Genomic DNA, 22,504 nt, shown 5'->3' with positions numbered 1-22,504 from the left:
TGCGGCCCATAACAGTATATAGATCCGCCATTGTGTCCTAGCATCCTCAGTGAGAGTGTGCACTTCGGTCTAGGTTGCCATCAACTAGAGACACATACAGCTGCTCTGGATGTTTAGCAACTACTGCCATCTGTTGGCCGCCAGTATCGATCTCTCCGGAACTCAATGGGAATATTTTAAACTTGCTGCTTTAAGAAAACTATAAAGAATATACCGAAACATTATCTGCAAAACATGGCGAATAAAATCGCTGGCTATTTCTCCTCGCCGCAAAATCTGACACATAAAGTGCTTTCTTCCCTCACATCAAAGATTTACAACGAGAATAGGAAATCAATGGAATGTTCCGAAAATTCAAGCAGCTTCGAAGTGTCGAAGCAGCTAGGCTTCCTCGCATCATCCCCCACGCGATCGTTGCCACGACGTTCGCGGTGTATAATAACTGGTGTAGCGCACATTGAGTACTTACCGGTCCTAATTCATGGCGGCATCACCATCGGAGAGATCAGTGTTGAGCAGCTGCAGCAAATTAACTATTGTGGTTTCGGACAACCAAAGGCAGTTTTCAAATTACATTTCCTGACGCTTCAGTTCAGCCCTTTGAGAAGGCTCACTGACCTGCGTCGCACAGCGTCAATGTTTAAAAGGCACCTCGAAGAATAGCTTTGTTCCTTGAACCGGGGTTCCACACGCTGTCGGTTTCTGCAGCTCACAGGGGATCCACAATGCTCGCTTTCGGCCAGTTTTTACTGTCCCACTCAAATTTGTGTTATTTGTAGTGAACATAAAGGCGGCTTGCCGTCTGATTCACTGAATTCCTTCCGGCGCCACGCTGACGCCTGTAGCATTTGTCCCTACCTTCTGCGTGGTCCTAGTCAAAATATTTCGGCAACAACACGTAAACGACGAGTAGTTTGAGTGCTAACAAGTTACTACCACCGGTTCACGCTGCACACCTTTTCTGCGTTCGTGTGCTTTCATGAGATACGTACTGATCAGGGAGAATAGGGCGCTTTTTGCTTCTGGTCAGACAATGCTAAGGGATCTTTACTTAGGCACGTGGTCAATCGGGCGCGCCTATGCCCACCGTGATCGACGTCTCCGTCGCTGTTGTCTGCAGAACGCCGCAGTACTTGGTGGAATCCTATATTCGATACTGTGGCAGCATCAGTTCTACCCACAGGCCTGACAACTGTCGTCATGAGAACGCTTCATTACCCAGGGGACAGCGTATGATTGCGTCATACCTCAGCAAACCAATTAGAGGAAAAACCTGTTTCCGTCTTTTTTACTTAATCGACGAGTTATCGACTGACCACTGAGAGAGATATCGCTATGCCTTATTGTTACCTTCTTAAGGCGGAATACTACACAATTAAAAAAAATTGTAGTATTCATTTAAGGCTCGTGCCCTTGTTCTCTCAAAAATATGAATTACAGACGCAAGATTTCCTTCTGCTTTTAGGTCTCTGATCCACCCTTAGCGAACAATGTTGTATCGCCTTCGTATCAGTTATGAAGGCTACGGGTGGTGTAGAATGCGCCGCTTGTATAAGTTTGAAATTGTAACGGAAGAGTTCTGCTTCCCTAAATAAAGAAGTTTGCTATGCTATGTACTAGATCAATTTTTCTCTTCTATATGAAACACATTTTCTGGAACAGTATTCTAATGAACTTAATGCTAAGCCAGGGACGCGACACAAATTGTATTTTATAAAATATGATGATCGACAAGATAAGATGCCTTATTGCCAACAGTAAAAACTACCCACGCGGGTTAGTTTTCAGCGAATGTGTTATTTACAATTTTTTTATATGTTGAAAGCTCGGCCTGAGTGCACCTGTATTTATAGGCTGGTATATAGAATCAATAAATAAATTAAGCTGATGAATTGACAAGCATTCATTTAAAAGCGCGAAAATTTTTACACCTTTAGGAAGAGCACAAAGTGAAGATTGGTTCATTGTAAATAACAAATTTGTATCAACTCGGTTAACTATGGGTACTACTTTTACTCTGTATTTCTTTAGGAAAAGTTCTTCATGACAAAATCAACCGAATAAGGTCGGTGATGACCGAGCCCGATCTCGTAATAACATATATTAAGAACGTTTGAATACTATTTTAGTCTTCTGAATCGCTGATCTTGAAAACAACACAGCGTTTTTGTTTCATTGCACATAAACATGAATGAAAGACGTCGGTAGGTCCGCTGATTACTTGCGAGGTGCGCTTAGTTTCTAAGGCAAATATACAGCCACTGTTAAATATATACAGGCCCTCACGTTTGCTGCACATCTGTGCATGACGGGTGGCTTTGTGTTTCCAGGGCTGCGAGTGTTTCGAAGGCGAGAACTGCCGTCCTCACTCCCGCTGTGTTGAGGAACGTAAAGCAGCTACAAAACACCCCCGCCCTCCTTCCACGTGGCCCAGCAGTGAACCTATTGTCATGAATATTTTTTTAGAGGCTCTACATTCTGCTGAGGCGTCTATTAGTTTTTGAGAGCAATGTGTACTAAGCTCTGACTGCCTGCAATAACGCTATTATTTTATGCTCAAATTATCTAACCATTTGCATGTTTTGTGACTGTAGTGCATATAGTAAATCTGTATTGGATCTCCCTAGTATATTTACCGCTCGAGCCTTTAAGATATTTGAATAAATTGTGCTTTTGAAAGTCTCTAAAGACATTGTACGGGCAATGCCTACTGACACATTAAAAGAGTAAAAACAGGAAGTCAGATAGAATGCAAATAAATTTCGATCCCGTGCTTCAAAGGATATTGCCCATTCTTTTAATGTACTTACCGCAAATATGTGACCTATGCGATCCTGAAAAGGCAAGGCGCAAGGCAATATGTTTAAGAAGAATATGCTGCGGAAAGATATCAACTGACGGGCCATCTATATGGTTATGATCGCCACATCCAGCGCATATAACCAATGTACCTGCATACTTGAGGGGGGAAATATGTCATGCTTGAATGAACAGTATAGACTCAACGCTTTTTTGGACAACTACGACATATGAAGCACTGCTACACACGATATAATGTACGAGTGGCGCTCTGCTGCTATATTAAATCGTGCAGCTATTTTCTCGTCTCTTTTGTAAGCTGCGCTGAACGCTGATGAACGAGTTTACTAATGCAGCAGAACGCAAAATTAAAGGCTGTGAATGGGTGATGTCGGCTTCTTTATTACAAGGTATTGATTCTATCGATATGGTTCTATGAAAGTCTGCGCATGTTTCTTGCTGTGAACATTAGGGCTGTACTTTTGCCACGAAGTGATTAATGCATACCACCCTTATAAAAACGGCCTATAGACTTTTTAATATCCTTCTTATAGATATTTGTCTTTGTATATTCATGGTCTATAGACTGTCCATAAACACGTCTACAAAACGTGTATGGCCACAATTCTATAGGTTGTCTATAGACTGTCTATAGGATTTTTATTCCTTACAGGCTGCTGTCTAGGGTTTGTCTATAGGGAGTCTATAGACTTTATAGACAAAAGTCTTTGGGTAGCCTACAGACAGGCAAAAAAAATTTCTGTTAGGGCCCAAAACTTTCACATTATGGACAGGTCATGGCTTAGGCAAAGATCGAGTTTGACGAATAATGCCGGACTTACCGCGCACGATGCCGTAGTTTAGTTGGTAGAGTACTGGACGCGCAATTTAGAGGTCGCGGGTTCTGTTCCTGCCGACGCCATGTGGTTGTTTTCCTCCTGATTTTGTAGTAACAGATAAAATAATCATTATTCATTGATCGACATCACAAATAAAAAAAATATCCCCTATTATCCTCGGCATCTGCCGCATATATCAGGTAGATATGGATTCTATGGAATCAATGCTCCCAAAACCGACGCCCTCGTTAAGCAATTCAGCAGACAAGGGAAAGGAAATGATGGGCTTGTTATATGTAAGCAACCAAAGATCACAGGGAATTTTTAAGTTGAAAGCTTTACTTCCTTACCAGGGCGAGAAAACTCAGCTCCAGCCATGCAACAGCCAGAGTGTGACGTCACAAACACGTGACATTAAATATGACCTGACTCAGCTACGCCGGAAGTCAGAGTGGCAGCACCACCGAGCGGCCAACCAGCCCAGCCTCCCGGCAATGGCTGGGTCACCCGCTAGGCTGGCGTTCCTTTATTTATGTACCGTATGAAAACAAGCATTTGCCAAGACTGGGGCCACTTGGGGTCGCCATTGGTGACAAAACTGTAGCCCACCCGTTTGACGCAGAGGGTTTGGAGTGATGTCAAACAAAATTGGTGCTATTTGTCGCAAAACGTTGTTGGTCGACTTGAAGCCTGGCTCGTGTGAGGATTGCAACCGACGTCCTTTGGTCTTCAAAATCGTAATGCGCGGCGACCTTCGGAGGGCCGTGGCTGCCTTACAGGCGGTCGCAGATAGATGCGGTTGGTACCAAACGAATGATCGTGTCGTTATGTACACGTTGGTATCCGAATTCGTCGAAAGCATAGTAGAAAACTTGGCTAACGTTCTTCGTGGCGTTTTGCATTCGCGAATCATTTTAGAACTTTATCGGTGGGCACCGAGCCGTCGGTTGCGACTGTGTATTGGCGGCGCCATGCCGAGTCTGACTTTCCGAATAATACTGCTGACCATTCAAGGTTTATGAAATAGGATAGCGAACGCCTCACCAAGTAAAATTACAGCCAAACCAAGCTTTCGCTTTGCAGCTTTCGCTCGTGTAGTGGAGATAAACCACAACGAATTTTAATTTATAGAATTGATCAGTGGAGATTATTGTTTATTAATTTATTGCGTAAAGGTACCTGGGCAAGATGCCCACCACTTGGAAGGCAGGTAAGCAGCCTCCTACAAAACTGAATTCAAAAAACGGACGGACGGACGGACGGACGGACGGACGGACGGACGGACGGACAGACAGACAGAAACCGGCTAACTGCGGGTAATGGCCGCTATAAATCAGATGCAGTGCTCAAGGATGGCAGTTTCAGAAAACGATGATGGGTTGAAGTCCATATAATCAAAATTGGTCATTCCCATCTTTCATATATTAATCGGAGTGTGCCTACGACTTCGGGCGCATTGATGCAGTGGTGCAGCGCTCAAGCAATGCGCTGCTCCCCTTCTATGGCATATCCTGCCATAGGTAAGTCTTGGGTTGCGAACCAGGTTGCTTTTCACGGGCATCCTCTCACGATTAATTGAGCTGGCGCTTGACGCGGTGGGAGGTTACTGCTCCTTACCAGCTTAACGAAAATACGGGGCAGGGTGCCCACCACTCGGCGGGCTGGCAAGCAGCCTGTCATCATAACCGTCTTCAGAGAGACAATCAGACAAAGACACATCGGCTAAATGCCGGGAATGGCCAGTTTAAGTGCTAGTAAAAACATGCATGCACTTGGGCTCAGCGTCAGTGTTAAGCAAAATGTTTCTCGCAAAGAGCAGACCGGTGACTGTGGTAACAAATTATGCTTGCGGCGTTCGGTGAGCCTGTCTCAGCACGCTGAGGGTACGCTGCCCGGTTTTCTTGCGCCATAGTGAAGCGTTCAACTTTCCTACCTTACACTACCACCTTGCCGCCCGGCTGCATGACACTAATAGTAAATGGTTTTTGGGAAAATAAAATGGCGCAGTATCTGCCTCATATATCGTTAGACACCTGAACCGGGCCGTAAGGGAAGGGATAGAGGAGGGAGTGAAAGAAAAAAGGAACAAAGCGGTGCCACAGTGGAGAGCTCCGGAACAGTTTCGACCACCTGGGGATCTTTAACGTGCACTTACATCGCACAGCACACGAACGCCTTAGCGTTTTGCCTCCATAAAAACGCAGCCGCCGCGGTCGGGTAGCCGAGCGCCATAACCAGTGAGCCACCGCGGCGGGTACCGCATGAAACTGCCATGAGACGCGACAGCATGTTGCAGCTATGCCAATGGGTCCACAGAATACCATAGCCCGTTTGGCGCCCCGCCTGGCCTGTTGGACAATTTGAGGAAAGGACGCCTGGCTCGCATATCTCGGTGGACACCCGAACAGGGCCTCAAGGGAAGGAAAATTGCTTCCATTAGGGCGAGGTTCAGGTGTCCACCGAGATGTGACACATACTGCGCCATTTTCGCTCAAGGCTAATGCCGCCCACGCCAACGACACCGGCTTTCCTGCGACACGGGACTCTTAGCACTGTCGCGTTAAAATGGTTTTAGGGGAAAGGAAATGGCACAGTATTTGCCTCACATGTCGGCATTCACCTGAAACGCGCCATAAGAGAAGGGATAAAGGAGGGAGTGAGAGAAGAAAGGGAGAAAGAGGTGCTGTAGTGGAGGGCTCCGAAATAATTTCGACCACCTGGGGATCAACATGCACTGACATGGCACAACACCCAAGCATATTTCGCCGTCAGTGAAACGCTGCCGTTGTGGTCAGGTTCGAACCATCGCATAGCCACAGAAAGCTGTCCCCGAATTCTAGTACCCAACAGCCCCCCCCCCTCCAACCAGAGAAACGATTTCCATTGCATAGCCATAGAAAGCTGTCCCCAAGTTCTAGTACCTCTCCCCTCCTCAGAGAATCGTATTGGTAGCGTCCAATCCTCTCGCAAACGAGTGCCCACGTGCGTACGCGTCCTCTTCAACTCTTTCTCGCGGGCGACGCATTTCCGTGTTAAGCAGTTCGACGAGCGTTCGCCTGGAAACCTGACATCCCCCCACCACCTCAGAGAATCGTCTTGGTAGCGTGCAAGCCTCTGGCAAGCCAACGCCTCTTTCTCGCGGGCGAGGCATTTCGAGGTTAATTTCGAGGAATCGGCGTTCGCCTGCAAAATCCGACTTTCACCGCATGCGGTGCAATGCTTCACAACTAGCGTGACAATGAAGCTGCTGCTGTCAGTGGACCGTGACGCCTAGAAGTCAGCGCGAGCGCTAATCGCGGGCCATAAGTATTATTTCCTGGAGGACGAGGTAGTGTAGTGTGTCGAAAAGTTTCGCTTCGCCTGTAGACTTCCTGCAATTCTTGCTCCTTGAGGTGAACGCTGACGAAACATTAGAGCGCAAGCCTCCGGACTTAACAGAACAAACCTGGCACGCACTCTCGGTGCACTTGCGCCTCTTGAACCTCGAGAAGCATTGCGCTTCAACGGAAACAATTGGTAAGTGTACACCTGTTCCACTAGTTCTTTCTGTGCGTTAGTTGCTCAATAGTACTGCTCACGCCTACAAGAACGCGTGACTGTATATCTGCTTTGCAGGACGCCAAGCATATAATTGCGCGCTGGCTCGACCTTGTACGCCATTTTTTCTTGGAACGTAGGTGAACAGATCCACGTGAGTCATCCTCCAAGCAAAAGCTTATCGTGGGTTTTTGCAGATTAGCCGCACCAAAGTGCGATACTTAGGAGTTAAGTGGATAGAAAAAAAGCGGGTTTCTGTTGTGCACTCTGCCTTTAGACAGACTAGGCAGACTTCCTCGCAAACTTACGCGAAGGGAAAATTTTGAAATTATTATGTTTGGGTGAAACACAACCAGTGCTACGCCCTGAAGCGCTAGCTCTTTTTGTACGCTGTTTGCTTTTGCTCACGTTTGTGAAATGCTGAATAGTAGATTTTATTGCATCACCTTTGTGTGATAGAACCTTGGAGCATTCACGCACCTCCCATCTATGCTTTGTGTCAAGCGCGAGCGGGCCTATAGAATTTCGCCTCCATCGGAATGCGACATGAAGTGGTAAGGGCCGTAGTGTCTGATGTCAGAGCACGTTAAAGAACCCCAGGGGGTCGAAATTTTCTGAGCCCTTCACTACAGTGTCCCTCATAGCCAGAGTTGCTTTGGGACACTAACCTCGCATAAACAAAAACCAAACCAACTCCGAAGTCTTGGCGTGCCTGTTTCCCAGTGGCGCCGAGCTGTTCTTTGCTCGCGTCTAACGCTGCAAGCCAAGAACACGGTAAAGCACGTCTTGTTAACGAACCCTTTTCGCCGTCGCAGTGATGCCCACCTGTGCGCATTGCTTATGTGCATCATCTCTAGCTGGTGGTGTGGTTTGGTTTGTTCGTTTAACGTCCCAAAGCGACTCAAGCTATGAGAGGCGCTGTAGTGAAGGGCTCCAGAAATTTTGACCACCTGGGCGTCTTTAACGAGCGGTGACATCGCACAGTACAGGGACCTCTAGAATTTGCCCTCCATCGAAATTCGTTGGTTTAATCCTGACATTGGGCCCGGAAGAATCTCATCTCGTTTACATATTTCGGGACCCCGTCATTATCACTCCACCTAGGCTCGCTTGGCCCTTGCTACTTTATTTTCGATACATTCAGTCGATTACCCAGCGTTTCATTTGCGGGATATATATAGGGCTCCACGGTAAAACTTTGCAAGCTGTGTTTAGGACGGTGATTCTTTATTGCCTTTATGGAGAGTATGTTGTGAAAATGTTTTTTTTTCTTGGCTTTATGGACAGTGTGTTGTGAAAAGTTATGCCCTGAAAAACTACGCCCAGGCAGTAAGCATTGCAAATAAACTTAATTTTGTTCACGGCTGGTACGCGTGAACAAAAAAGATGACAACAGCTATGGTCATGCAGATGAGTGCTAGCTTGTCAACTTTGCTTTTGAACTTGCTGTATTTTATTTTATTGGTGCTGTCTAGCATGATTGCGTGACGGTTGATTTATCGCTGTGGCGGAGTTGCGAGCGTTTTGTAGTGTGAAAAATGTAGCGCAGTGGACTTGAAGCCATTATCGTGCGTCGCCTTTATCACGAGCGCCGTAGTCGAGAGAGGGTGAGACTTAGAAGATATCTATTGAGGCGCTGGTGAGGTATTCACTTGCTCGGATCTAGCCCACAACTAACGGTACATTAGGATGCGCTATATCGAATGGTCCTCGAATGATTCCTTGCTGCTCCGGCAGGTTAGTGTTGCACAATGCAGGCGACCGCGGTGGCTCAGTGGCTAGTGTGCTGGGCTACTGATCCAGAGTTCCAGGGTTCGAACCCGACCGCGGCGGCTGCATTTCGATGGGGCGAAACGCTAAGGCGCCTGTGTGCTGTGCGATGTCAGTGCACGTTAAAGATAGCCAGGTGGTCGAAACTATTCCGTAGCCCGCCATAACGGCACCTTTTTCTTCCTTTCACCTTTAACTCCCTCCTTTATTGCTTTCCTTGCGGTGCGGTTCAGGTGTGTGCCGGGATGTGAGGCAGATACTGCGCCATTTCCTTTCCCCAAAAAAACAAGTTTCATTTGTCAGTGCATTTTAAAGTAACCCAGGTGGTCGAAACTATCCCGGATTCCTCCATTCTTTCTTTCTTTTTCACTCCCTCCTCTAATCTTTCCCTCACAGCGCGGTTCAGGCGTCAGCCGATATGTGAGACATACTGCGCAATTTCCTTTCCCCAAAAACCAATTTTCATTTTCCAATAGATTTTGGCCTTTGCTCGACGCGCTGCGCGTTTGAGGGCCGAACCACAAGGCAGCGTTTTTGTAGGGAGAGCTACACTAGGCTACCAGCCGAGCATATCTCGGTACATGGGAGAGGAAATTTGTGTGCATTGTGCCGTTACCATGGCAACCTAGAGAAAAGTGCGGCGTGCGCTTCGCCGTCGCCGCTGCCACGCGCCGGCTCCACTGCCAATTCGCAGCGTGACGTCACGCGGATGAGCAGTTGTGCGCATGCGCCGAAACCATGGTAACCCGAGAGACCCCACAGCTGCGCCGTGCTCTTCATCGCCGCACGCCGCTCTTTCACGCGATCCCCGCGTCGCATGCGCAGGATATCGCATAAAAGGCGGAGATGTAATGGGCGTCTGTATCTCAACGTTTGACATGCATGCAGAGAAGGAGTGGCCAGTCTCTGCTAAACAGCGGTATACACGAGAAAAGATCAACTCTTCCAATCCTAAGGTTGTCGCCTGGCACTTGGCTTGAACAAAATAAGAATGCTGGAGTCTGTGTGTACGTGAAACAAGGTATAACCGCTGTCAGACATTTCCCTTCGATCGCTGTGAATAACGGTGAAGCCTGCTGCGTTCGTCTTCTGGAAAGCGGCATTATCATCCAAGGAGTCTACGTGGCACCGGGAATATCTGTCAAGCAGACGGTTGATGTGGTTGCCACGTGTGTACCAGCCTATGGCACGGTTTCAAAGCTTTGTGTGATTTTGGGTGATTTTAACAGGAAACAGGACTCTCTTAGTGTATGAAAGAAAATTTGACTTTAATTTAGCTTCGGACCCTCCCACCAAGACTACACATTGGGGAACTATTATAGTGCTTGTATACTAAAGAGGCAGCACCAAATCAAAACAGTGTATCGAAAAAATTGAGACCACTGCATGCTGCTTCATAGACCATCGGGCAGTCTTCGTCTCTATTAAGCAAAATAAATAAATGATGTTTATACTCAATGTCTGTCATTGCTAAACATAGAGTGACCACAACGAGCTCCGCCAGGGAAATGTACCTCTTGCTACGTATATGCTGGCATAACCTAGCTAAGCCACTGCCAATATTTTCGGCGTCGCATCAGCGTTTCGGCTACTGGCTTCGCCGGAGGCGTAATTCCAGCGCTTGGAGAAAGCCGACGCAGGGAGTCGCAGATGTCTGGCTAGATGAGGTGTCAGCGTCGGCACTGGAAATACCTCGTAGGTGAAGGTTGAGGAAGAAAAATTGGCAGTGGCTTAGCTCCGCTATCCCAGGATATACGTAGCGGGAGGTAAGTTTCCCTGACTGAGCTTGTTCTGGTAATGCCAAACGCAAAGTGTCATACATTGGCTTACTCACTGGTGTCAATTCCTTTTGGTGCCACAGTCTGTCGCACACACTAGAAATGTTTCCAAATGGATTGTTCACAAAGTCTGCTTAGAATGTCCGGGTCGCAAATGCACTTTCGGAAACTCGAATGGTGTGATCAGTCACAATACGAGCCTTCACATCCACTTCGGTTAGTTCCCGTTGACTGACGCCTCCCACAGGTTTCATCTCGGTGGCTATGCGATGTGTATTCCGCTCGGCAGCCTGGCATCTCCGTTCGGCAAGGCGTTCTTCTCTCTGTTCGGGCGTCTTAGCATTCTCTGTTTCCTGAGTAGCCAACTGCCAGGCGACAACCTCTGGATCTGAAGTTATTGTCGCGGGAGCTGCACAAGGCTACCAGTCGAATATTTCGCGGCACAGGCGAGCCGCCAGTTGTGCGCATGCGCTAACATGGTATATGTGGTAGGCAAGTTGTGCGCATACGCCGTTACAATGGTAACCGGGGAGGACGAGTTTTGGCGCCGCGCGGTTCATCGTTTCCCTCTCTCCTTTATCCTTTCCTTTAAGGCATGCTTTGGGTGCTCACCGAGATATGTGAGACGGTTACTGTGCTTTGCGTGCTCGAAGCGCCATCTGGCATGACGTGACACCGCGCGGCTCGCCGCCGCCGCCGTTTGGTATGACGTCACACCACGTTCTTCACTCGAACGGCGCGTCATCGCACGCGCAGCATTGCGTATAAAAGCGGAGATGTAATCGGCGGCTGTATACCAACGCTTGATAAGGATGCACAGGAGAGTCCAGTCACTGCTAAACGGCGGCATAGACAAGATAACATTGAATCTTTCGATCCTGAGGTTGTCGCCTGGCAGTTAGCTACTCAACAAAGAGAGAATGGGCGTCAGAAGGCGAAGAGAGCAGCGGAGACGTCCGAACAGAGAGGAAAGTCTGCCAAACGGAGACGCCAGACTGCCGAGCGTAAAAGACGCCGCATAGCCGCCGAGATAGAGCCTATGGAAGGCGTCAGTCAACGGCAACCAACCGAAGAGGGTGTGAAGGCCCGTCGTGTGACTGATCACACCATTTGAGTTTCCGAAAGTGCATCTGCGACCCGGACATTTCAAGCGGACATACATTGCCAAAAACAAACATGCAGTGCCAACAAGCTCAGCCAATGAAACGTACCTCCCGCTACGTATATCCTGGCATAGCGGAGCTACGCGACCCGCCGCGGTGGCTCAGTGGTTAGGGCGCTCGACTACTGATCCGGAGTTCCCGGGCTCGAAGCCGACCGCGGCGGCTGCGTTTTTATGGAGGAAAAACGCTAAGGCGCCCGTGTGCTGTGCGATGTCAGTGCACGTTAAAGATCCCCAGGTGGTTGAAATTACTCTGGAGCCCTCCACTACGGCACCTAATTTTGCCTTTCTCCTTTCACTCCCTCTCTTATTACTTCCCTTACGGCGCGGTTCAGGTGTCCAACGATATACGAGGCAGATACTGCGTCATTTCTTTTCCCTAAAAACCAATTATATAGCTGAGCTATGCCACTGCCAATTTCTTTTTCTCTTCTCCATACCGCTGTATAGCAGCGGTTGGACTCTCTTGTCAACGACATCGAGAGTTGCGATACAACCGCCATTTACATCTGCGCCTTTGATACGCAAAACTGCGCATGCGACGAGGCGGTGGTGAAGAACGCGGAGCAGCTGCGGGTTCTGTCTGGTTAAGATAGTATCGGCGCATGCTCACAACTCCTCATCCGCGTGACGCCACATTCACCTTCTAAAGGTGGAGCGGGCGCGCGGCCGCGGCGACGGCGGCGACAAAGCGCGCGGCGCACCCACTGTTCTTTTCCGGTTGCAATGGTAACGGCGCATGCGCAAAACAGGCCTCTCGCATGTACCGCGAAATGCTCGACTGGTAACCTAGTGTAGCTCCCGCTACAAGAAATTGCAGGACGCTTAAGCTTCGCCTCTAAGAGTTGAATGCGACAGCGTGCTGAAGCACTCCCAGGCAGACTACGGATCGCCATCGCCCATTCGGCGCGACGGCTTGCCCGCTAGACAAATCGCTCTGGTACGTACAATGAAACGGACGCGCGGATTGGTAAACCACGTAGAACCGCTGCCAGACGCCTTGAGAAACGCGCGGGCCACAAGGTACAGTCGTAGTTCGTAAGCACATTGTTCTCGACAAACTCTATGCCACAAACGCCAGCATAGCTTCCGCTCCGAACGAACGCGCAGCAAGCCGCAAGCTTCGTGGTGAACGCGCTTTTGATGTGCGCTGCGTTGTTCGCCGCTCACGGCGTGATTCCTCGATGTCCGCACTTCCACCCTGCACCCGAACGAGAAATATATCAGACTCGTTAGGCCCTTTCGTTAAAATCAATTTTCATTTCATTTTCTTTTCCTTACGGCGCGGTTTGGGTGTCCACAGAGATATGTGAGACAGGCCTCACTTCGTTTCCGTAAAACCAATTTTGGTTTAATTTTCCTTCCCTTGCAGCGCGGTCCAGGTTGGCCACCGAAATGCGTGGTGGTAGTGGGGGCGAAAATAATTTATTCAACTATATGTACAGGGAGGTGCTCAGGGAGAGGCGCCTAGTGGGTCTCACCCATTACAATAGAAGGCGGAGTCCCTCATCCCGGGATCCCGTTGGTCCTGTCGCTGCGCAGGTCCGCCGAACCACACACTATACAAGAATGACACGAGATGGAAGGTTTATCGGGGTTCGTCCGTTTTAAAACTACGCATCGACAGACGAGAACACCCGTAAAACAAAGCACATGATATCATAAATACCAAAGCAACATCAGCTAGAACTGACGGCGTGCTAACGAGGTCCGCAATCGTTCATCAGCCGTCTCTAACGGAGTGGTTGTCGCCGTTCCGAACCTTCCGAATGGTTTACAAAAAAAAACACCGTACGGAAACTGAGACGGAGCGAGGTCGAACTGCTGCTGCTGTTCAAAAGAACGCGCAAGTGGAACTGTGTACCTTAATCTGTTTCGCTTAGTTCCGGAACGAAGCAGTAAGTTGTGGTTCCGGACCATATGCAGTCGACAGCAGGTGGTGCAAAGGATCAGAAGACGGCAAGAGAGTCGTGAGTGCGGACGCTGTGACTTTGAGCGACGTAGGCGCTAGGCCTAGCAGCGCCAGCGGGGCCCTCTCGGATTCTATTGCAGAATTGATCACGGCGGGTTGTCTGGAGCCTCTCTTGGAACGGATATCGTGAGCGGTGACTTCGCGCTTGGCATTGCTGCTTTTGGATGCGCGACTGAGAAAGGAAAGATGGAAACTTTACCAAGTTCACTGAAGTGGATATCGTAAACGACGGCTGAGCTTGTCTCTCGCTCTGGTTTGCAAATGGCGGTATGGCGTCGTTGTGAGCGAATTGAGACAAGCGCTGGCTTTAGCGCGCCCTTGGCCAGTGGGAGAGAAATTTCTACCTCGACACTGCTGCCCGGAAGGATATTTTTGAATCCCTGCCCTCTCACATCCGTCACGCTGTCATGGTAAGTGATTTTGCGTCTTAAATGTCGTTGTACGGTAAAGGCGTGAGCAGGCTTGTGTGAAGCACTGGAGGACTGTGCTGCGCATTGGAGCAAAACATTAGCGCAGTTTTCTTAACGACGCGCTGCCAGTGTATGGGTTGTTTTATAGACTGCGCCAGCGCTTGAGCGCCTGCATTGCCAGTTCAATCCGAGTGCCTGCGTTATAAGCTCGCCTTCATTCCGCAAAGCACCGCACAAGTGCTCTGTACATCTGCTTTCGTCTGAACTGAAGTACACCTTGCAATCGGCTGTAAGTTTTCGGCATATTTAGTTTAGTGCCCTCCCAAGCATTTGTGTCAGTTTAGTTTGGATATGTGTATCATTTTTGGCCACTCTTAATATCATGCATGTTCGCAGACCGAGGTATGCGGCATAGCTATTAACATAAAAAAATCACGTTGCTTTTTCTAAATTGTAATGGTTCCCCACAAAAAAATAAATTTGCTTATTGTGCGCGTCGCAGCAAATGAATGTGCTCAAACCTTCTGAAGTGTATACTTGTTTTCTGCCGTCACAGACGCGGCCGCCACATTTAGAATTCTAATCTGATTATTTGTTGCTTTCAGTCAATGGCGCAATCTCTTTGTCACTGGAACACGAGTGAAAGCGAGAAAGCAAGGGCTGTCCGTTCTTGGCTTATGCTATGCGGTTCGTTGCGGCATAACTTTGATGGGTGCAGTATAAACGTGCTGTCACTATATGTGAAAATATAACAGCTGCTTTATTTCAAAGCATCGAATACTTCATTGCCTTGTTCACCTATCAGTATTTGAGTCAGTAATTCGAACGACATACATTTCATTCATAATGGTTTGTTTGGTACCAAACCTGACTGCACATTGTTCTATCCAGGTTCTAATCTATGAAGAACTCTAAAGTATCAGTTTAATCTACAAGCAGTACCAAACAGTTCAGAGTTAAGTAGAAAAGAAAAATGCCCCTGCAACACTTGTAGGTATTTTTGTGCAAATGATTAGTGGACATAGGCAGGATCTGAAATTTATGTACGAAAATAGCAGCTGAGTATTTATCTGAGCATCTGATGACTACCTTTTAGGCGCAGAATTTACTCAAATTTAGGCATTGATGTCACGACCTTTAGCCAAACTTGTGTTTTGTGATTACTTATTTTTGAATGGGGCTGGCAAAAAGCCCAAGTGTTTCGTTATCTTGCAAAGAGGCGGAATGCAAACAGTGACAGTAAGGAGCTGCTTACCCCCAAGAGATTTTCTTTAAAATTCAGGCATAGTTACTTGTGCAATTAAAAACAAGACAATAGTAGGAATAAGGAGCCAGTGTAACTGCTGATACTATATTTAGTTCTGAAAACATAGTATTTTCAAAAGTAAACCAGATACAGCGAACCGACACGCTGCTATTTTGGGATTTGCATTGGTACTGTCTCATCTTCACGCGTGTTCAATACCACTCGTTTCAAATAACCAATAATCCAATGTTCATACGGTTGTGGTCTCTTTAGACTTGCACGAAACTATGGAGAGGCGATCCCCATTATTTCCTTTTACGACTGCGGTTTTGTCATTTTGTTGACAAATGGTAATGAGGGCTTTATATGGTGCAGCTACTTTTTGTTTTCAGTTAGAAAAGAGTGCTTTGTGTTGTAGTCTTCGATTGCATCCAGTCATTGTGGAGTGCTACTTCACAAGCAGTGTATAATGGCGTTATACACTTAAACAATACCATACCAGGTTTACATTTTAGGTCTTCATTATAGACACGCACATATGATTCATGGGAAGGACTGATTATTGCTTCCCGGGCTCTTATAGGTACTCAAAATGTGATTCTCTAGAGATGATTTGCTTCTTCGCTGCTCAGCAAAAATTGCTGTAGTCGCCATATGTATCAAATGGCACAGATAAAGCAAGGGTGATAACTTTCGTGTGTAGCTGTACCTTTCGAATACGCACATCGTATCACGCTCTCTTATGAACAGTGGCTCAATATTGTTTCTTTAGCCTCTAGCTCGATTACAGTTAGGCTGTTGCTGCACTGGTTGCAATTAAATGAGATTAAGCAGCTCAGTTGTCTTATAGCTAGAATGTGGTTTTCAAATATTTGGTAGGACGGCCATTGCAGCATTTTGTTCAACTTTTGCATAGTTGTGGTGGCCCAGTAAATGTGATCATGGCTCTAATGGACAAATCAAATGTACAGTCGCGCCTCTGCAATATGGACACTTTGGTTTGCGAGCAAAGTTCTCGCAAAGTGTTTCATCCATACTAACGAACCACGGATGAAAATGCGTTGATACACAAACTTGTCGCCAAGGTTTCCTGCACATAGTGGTAGGCAATAAAGTGGATGCTAGACAGTGTTGATAGCTCCAAGTACATTTGCCTGGTTACCATTATCTTTAAAAATCGGTCAGTGACATGTTTGAACCTTGCATTTCTTTGACTTTATTCTTGAAAAAATTGGGTTGAGCATGGTTTTTCTGTGTAAACGTTCTCACTTTCAGGAGGGGAGACCAACCCCTCATGAATTCATCCCTAGGATAGTGTAGTCATAATGCGCATTATATTGAAATGCGACAGTATTTCTGTGCACTTCTACAAGTGTTGGAAATGTCAGTGATATTTCGTTTTTAATTTTGCAGGACCAAGCACTTACAGCATGCCTCCTCACCTATCAAGGAGCAGTTTTCGTGTTCATTGGCCGTCACCTTGTAGTGGAAACCACATCGCTTTTGTGGGGGTTCTGCTGTTTGCAGCCTTCTGAGTGTTCCGTTTGGAAAATCTAAAGAAGACACTCTGTCTGCTGACCTTTCGTGAGAGTGCCTTTTGAGACTTGGTTTAAAATACACCACGCTTCGATGGTTTTGAGCTCATCAGTTTTTAAAAACCACTTTGTCTTTCCTTCACTGCTGCCTCTTCTGTCCGCCTGTACATGTTTTGCATGTCTAGTTTTTTAGTACTGTTTTGAACACTGGTAGCGGAACACAAACTGTGCTGCTATAACTTATCAATGTTAACATGATAGAGTTGGCCAGAGTGAAGAAAAAGGAAAACAATATCAGCATGAATCTGTGAGAAACCTGATGTATAGCCTTTGTCAAAAGAGTACAAAGCTTAAGGGTTTGGCTTCTAAGCCTTGTAATAAGGCCTCCGAGCACCCATGGATGTCCAACATTCACTGTGGTCAGGGCAAGATTTTCTGTACCTTCAAGAGATCCGGAATTCTAGCGATGCACAACAAAGGTCAGAAGCGAATTCCTTAGGCTCTAAACTTTGACAAAGGCTGTACTCGCGTTATGTGACAGCATGGGAAGACATGACAAAGAGGAACAGCAACATTTCGTTACCCTAAGAATCATCACCCCACTGATTTCTTGCCCCTGCATGGGCTAATGATGGTTTTTATCGTTTTACATGAATCTCAGACAGCTTTCTTGGAGCACTGTCAGCATTTTGTAATTTTTTATGTTTTTATTAGACCCCGTTCTGCCACAAGACACATTTGCCAGCATTTATAAATATCCTTTAATTAGAAAAAAATTATTAGTGATAATGGATTTGGTGAACAATTAAGTTTTATGCAAATATATGCTTAGATACAGGTCTTCAGAAATTCGATTACTTATTTAATCACGAAGTTACTAGTCCGTAGCCTGATCAGTTGCCATGGGAACTTTTCTGGAATTTTTCTTCGCTTTGTCCTGAAGTGAAGGCGATGAATGCCTTTCTCCCGATCAAACAGAATGACTGTGTCCTTATTGCTTTGACCTTAGCCCATGTGTTTTTGCTTTGCTTGTAGTGCGCACATTCAGCTAATACCAGGTTGACTAATTCCTTGTGTTTCAGCATTAGTCAATACTTGTTAGCTAGATTGAAAGCATGTGTGCATGTGTTTCTGTATTCTAATTTTTTCCATATAAGTTATAAGTGCTGCATTTTACTTGCGACAGGCTCCTTCAAATTACTGGCTAACATAATTTTCGGGGCACATAAACTTTCTCTAGAACATAGACCTCCATGTATTGAGTGTAAAGTTTTTTGTGTTGTTTTTATGTGATTGTGTGTTAAATTGAATGCATTTTATACGTTTTCTAAGGTTATGTTCTTCCTATGTGTTTCTCAAAAACAAAAACAAACGTTAGAGATTGGATAGCTGTGATATTTTACTGTAGATTTAGTGGGCTGCTTTAGGATGTTTGTTTAGTACTTCTTTTACTGTAGTTTGTAATCTCCATCTTGAAGATAGCCACTTGGAATTAGCCACTGGGAATTGTCTGGTTCATAACATCTTTTAGCCATCCTTATCTGACAGCACCAGTTAGCCTGAAGTGTAGCGAAAAAGTTTTTAAGTCAACTCTGCATTGGTTTTCAAGGTTTGCTATTGTATCGTTTTGATTACATTTAGGTGCTGATTTCATTTTAGTCCCTATTTCTAATACCTGTCCAAGAATTGTGGTTCCAAATGTTGTTTATTGTCCTCCATTTATAAAAAAATGAAATTGTAATCTAGAAGACTTCGTGACCTTTTGTTTACTTTACACAGGCTCTTCAATTTCTTTTCAATTGAATAAGAATGACATGTTAAGCAGCCTTATAATGCTGCTGGTGTTAATATTTGAGATATGTGTGTAGGTTAGTAACTGACATTTGTGAAAATCCTGTGATATTTGTAACGGTGGTCTGTGTAATTCGGTGTTTTCGAAAATCCAATGGAATGAATGTAAGTCGGATGCACAAGTTAAATTGCGAACAGTGTTTTCAGGACGTGCTAGTAACGATGTTTTGTAAAGTGCCTAAAACTGCAGTCTCGGAAAAAATGTCTAACAAACTTACACACCTATCTTGCACTATGAAGGTAAAATCCAAGAACTATATTCTTGTTCGAAAATTAAAACCACGGAACACAAGCTATGTGCCATGTTTTTGTGTAATCCTTACTGCGAATCCTTCTGCTTTTATTGACTTTGATAACTTATAGACTGGACGAAAATAGTGCTCGAAAAATATTTTCAATGCGCGAGTGGAGCATGGAATTCAAATTTTTTTTCAAAAAAAGGTCCATTATGGACTGCAAAAATAAGTGACACAAATGAAGGGATTTTAAGGATACAATATACAAATGCATTGTTTTTAAAAACTAAAGGCAGAGAGCTAGCAAACAATATTTGCCCAATGTGGAGATGCCCGCAAGTGGCTTGTGCACCATTCAGGTTCTTTAACTTCAGGGATTCGGTTTTTGGATCACAGTGAAGTGATGGTATACTTTTACGAGAATAAAAAAATGTGTTGCAGGAATTTGGCACGTAGATCCGTTACCACGGTCTTGTTTTCAGTTTCATTGCGTGTCGTCTCCCCAACTTTGCTTTTTATGCCCGTTGCGAGCCACCCCGTCAAGATATTTTCGGCTAGCGCCAGAGCCATGGTTTCTGTATTTTTTACAGAAGTGCCGTATACACAGCGGAGTCAGATTAAAAACGTTTCCTAACCGCCGTCGCTGGTCTGGTTTTGTTTCCGCGATGTACGGCAGTACACTGCGACGTGACTGCGACGTCGTGTATATGAATGCTGCCACAATCGTGCAACGCAGGCATCCAGGAGGAGGTGAAGACAGCGGCCCGATGCACTTCGCATCCAGCGTTTTTGCCCTCTTCCTTACAGTAATACTTCGTAATGGCATGAACAGAACAGTGCTAGTTCTATATCTCAACACTGAAGTTCGATTGGGCTTTGTTCATGATTACAAAGCGCATTCGAACCTGATTATTGTGAATAACCAAGTAGCACCGTTCCGCCTATATAGTTAGCAGTTATAGTACCCCTGTAAGAAAGACGAAAAATGCAATATAGAAAAACGGACCGCTGTCATCACCTCCTCCTGGATTCCGCCGTTTCGAAGTTTTGGCGCCTGCATACACACGACACCGCAGCCACCGCACAGCGTATCACCGCGGTTGAAACCTCCCATTGCTAAACAGAAGTGCTTCGTGTTTTTTGGTGTAAAAATAGAAGTGCTTCGTGTTTTTTGGTGCAAAAATCTACACCAAATATGCTCCCTTCCCAACCGTAAGTCCACAGTTTTTTTGGGGGGTTGAAATCTACCCCAAGTCTAACGGTGTATATCGAACCACGATTTGGGAGGACGCTAGAGAACAAGCCAAAAGCACCCATCTGGGTTGATTTGTGTTTAATTTGCAGGGCCTGTTGGGCCGGTAGTACCTGGCAGACGAACAGAGCCGCCTCCTAGTCCTCTCGGGTAGTGGAAGGGGCTGTTGGGGGGGGGGGGAAGAAGTATTTTGCCTGCATGCCCAAACCATGTGAAAGGTGTCGGCCACCTCCCCACAGAATGAGCAGCGGCCGTCAAAGGGTCAAAGCGCTCGAGAACCACCGGGCACAGCAGAGTGTTTGTAAAGAACCTAAGGAGAGTTCATTGGCAAGCTTTACCAAGTCCCTTTATAGGAACCGGGTAGCGCCGGTGTTCGGCTCGATAGTGCTCAGTAATGTCTCTAAAAGAAAGAAGAGAGTTGTGATCTGGGTTAAGGTCTTCCCAAGAAACGCCTGATGCCCGGTAAGTGAGAGCGCGGGCTGCCTCATGGGTGGCTTCGTTACCTGGCATGCCTTGGTGATTGAGCGATGAGTTGGATCGCAGTCGCCAGTACTCTGGTGAATAATTTGGTTAGCAAGTCGAGTGACCCAACCGAACTCAAAGTACGACAGGTTCCACGAGATTCTGTAAGGATCAATTTATTGCTGGGATGGGAGACTGCGAGGGCGATCGCTACCTCCTCCACATTAGTTGAGCTCGGCGCGCTGAGCGAGACACCGTCCACCTGTTTTCCTTCGAGTTTGACTGCAGCCATGTATCATTCCCCCTGGAGTGGTAGGGGCCTGCAATATCGATGTAGAATACGTGTTTCTTAGCGCCATAGTGGCGGTGCAGGGCATGGGCCCGCACCTTGCGCTGGCCATTTCGCTCCTCCATGTTCATCTTAGTCGGAAGGGGTCGGACGTAGAGGGCACGTGTCTACAGGTCGGGCACTCGAACCCGTTCCATCGTATGGTGGCTATGCTTGATATGTTACCGGTCTACGAGGCGGCGACCAGAGACGGTCTGCGCGAGACGCGCGTATTGGTTAACGAGATGCGCCTCGCGAAGTTCCCGATAGGTGTTCACCATCCTTAACGCGAGCAGTCGCGTGTTGGTAGTGTTGGTAGTGGAGAACGGGAGGTCGAGGGCTCCCTTGAAAATTTTGTGGAGTATAACCTACAAGCAATCTTCGTCATGCTTCCGTAAGCGGAGATAAGGAGTCGAGAACAGTACTCAACTAGTTACGAAGGTATGGGCGAGGCATACCGAATCTTTGCTCGCAAACTTCCACGCTTGTTGGAAACGCGGCGAGCCGTTCGGCCCACCTGGTCGCCGACTTTCCGGACTTTGGAAAGGGTCGTATCTGCCTTGCGCTGCTGATTATGAAGAGACCGAGAATTCGTAGCTCCTCCACTTCAAGGATGGCGCCTCTGGCGAGAGAGAGAGCTAAACTGATATTTTGCATCTTGGAGAAGGTCGAATATGCACAAATTCAGACTTGGACGGGGAGCATTGGGGGCCGCAGTGCGTAGCATAGTGGTCTACTGTGCTCGCCGCAGCTTGCAGGCATTCCTCTATCTCTACTATGTTTCCCGTAGTAGCCCAGATGGTGATGGCATCGATGTACAGTGCATGCTGAACACCGCCGACACCAGCCGGTTGTGCAGGGAGGTGCATCATGGCAATATTAAAGAGAAGCGGGGTCAACACAACGCCTTGTGGTGTGCCTCGAGTTCTCATCTCAAACGGGTCGTATTTGGTCTCTTGTATGTGTATTTGGTCCCAGCGGACCATTAATAAACGTTTGATGTAGTTGAACATACGAGGACCGCAGTTGGTTTCGCTAAGATGTTTTAATATGACGCCGTGTTTAACATTGTCAGACGCACCGTTCAGATCGAGTGCTAGGACTATCTTGTCACTGTGTGGGTGTTCGATGGGTTCGAGAACCTCGCGATAAAGCTGTAAAGTATGCCTTGTGCGCACATATGAGGTGTGAAGTCGAACATGGTGTCGGCGAAGGTGTCCTTGCTCTCGAGATATTCCGAGAAACGGTCACGGACCATTGTTTGCATCAGTTTCCATACGCTTGAGGTGAGGGAGATGGGCCGGAGGTTTTGTGTTTACCCTTTCCT

This window comes from Amblyomma americanum, chromosome 10 (assembly GCF_052857255.1).
Source record: "Amblyomma americanum isolate KBUSLIRL-KWMA chromosome 10, ASM5285725v1, whole genome shotgun sequence".
In the NCBI taxonomy this organism is placed as follows: Eukaryota; Metazoa; Arthropoda; class Arachnida; order Ixodida; family Ixodidae; genus Amblyomma; species Amblyomma americanum.
This window is presented reverse-complemented; position numbering follows the sequence as displayed.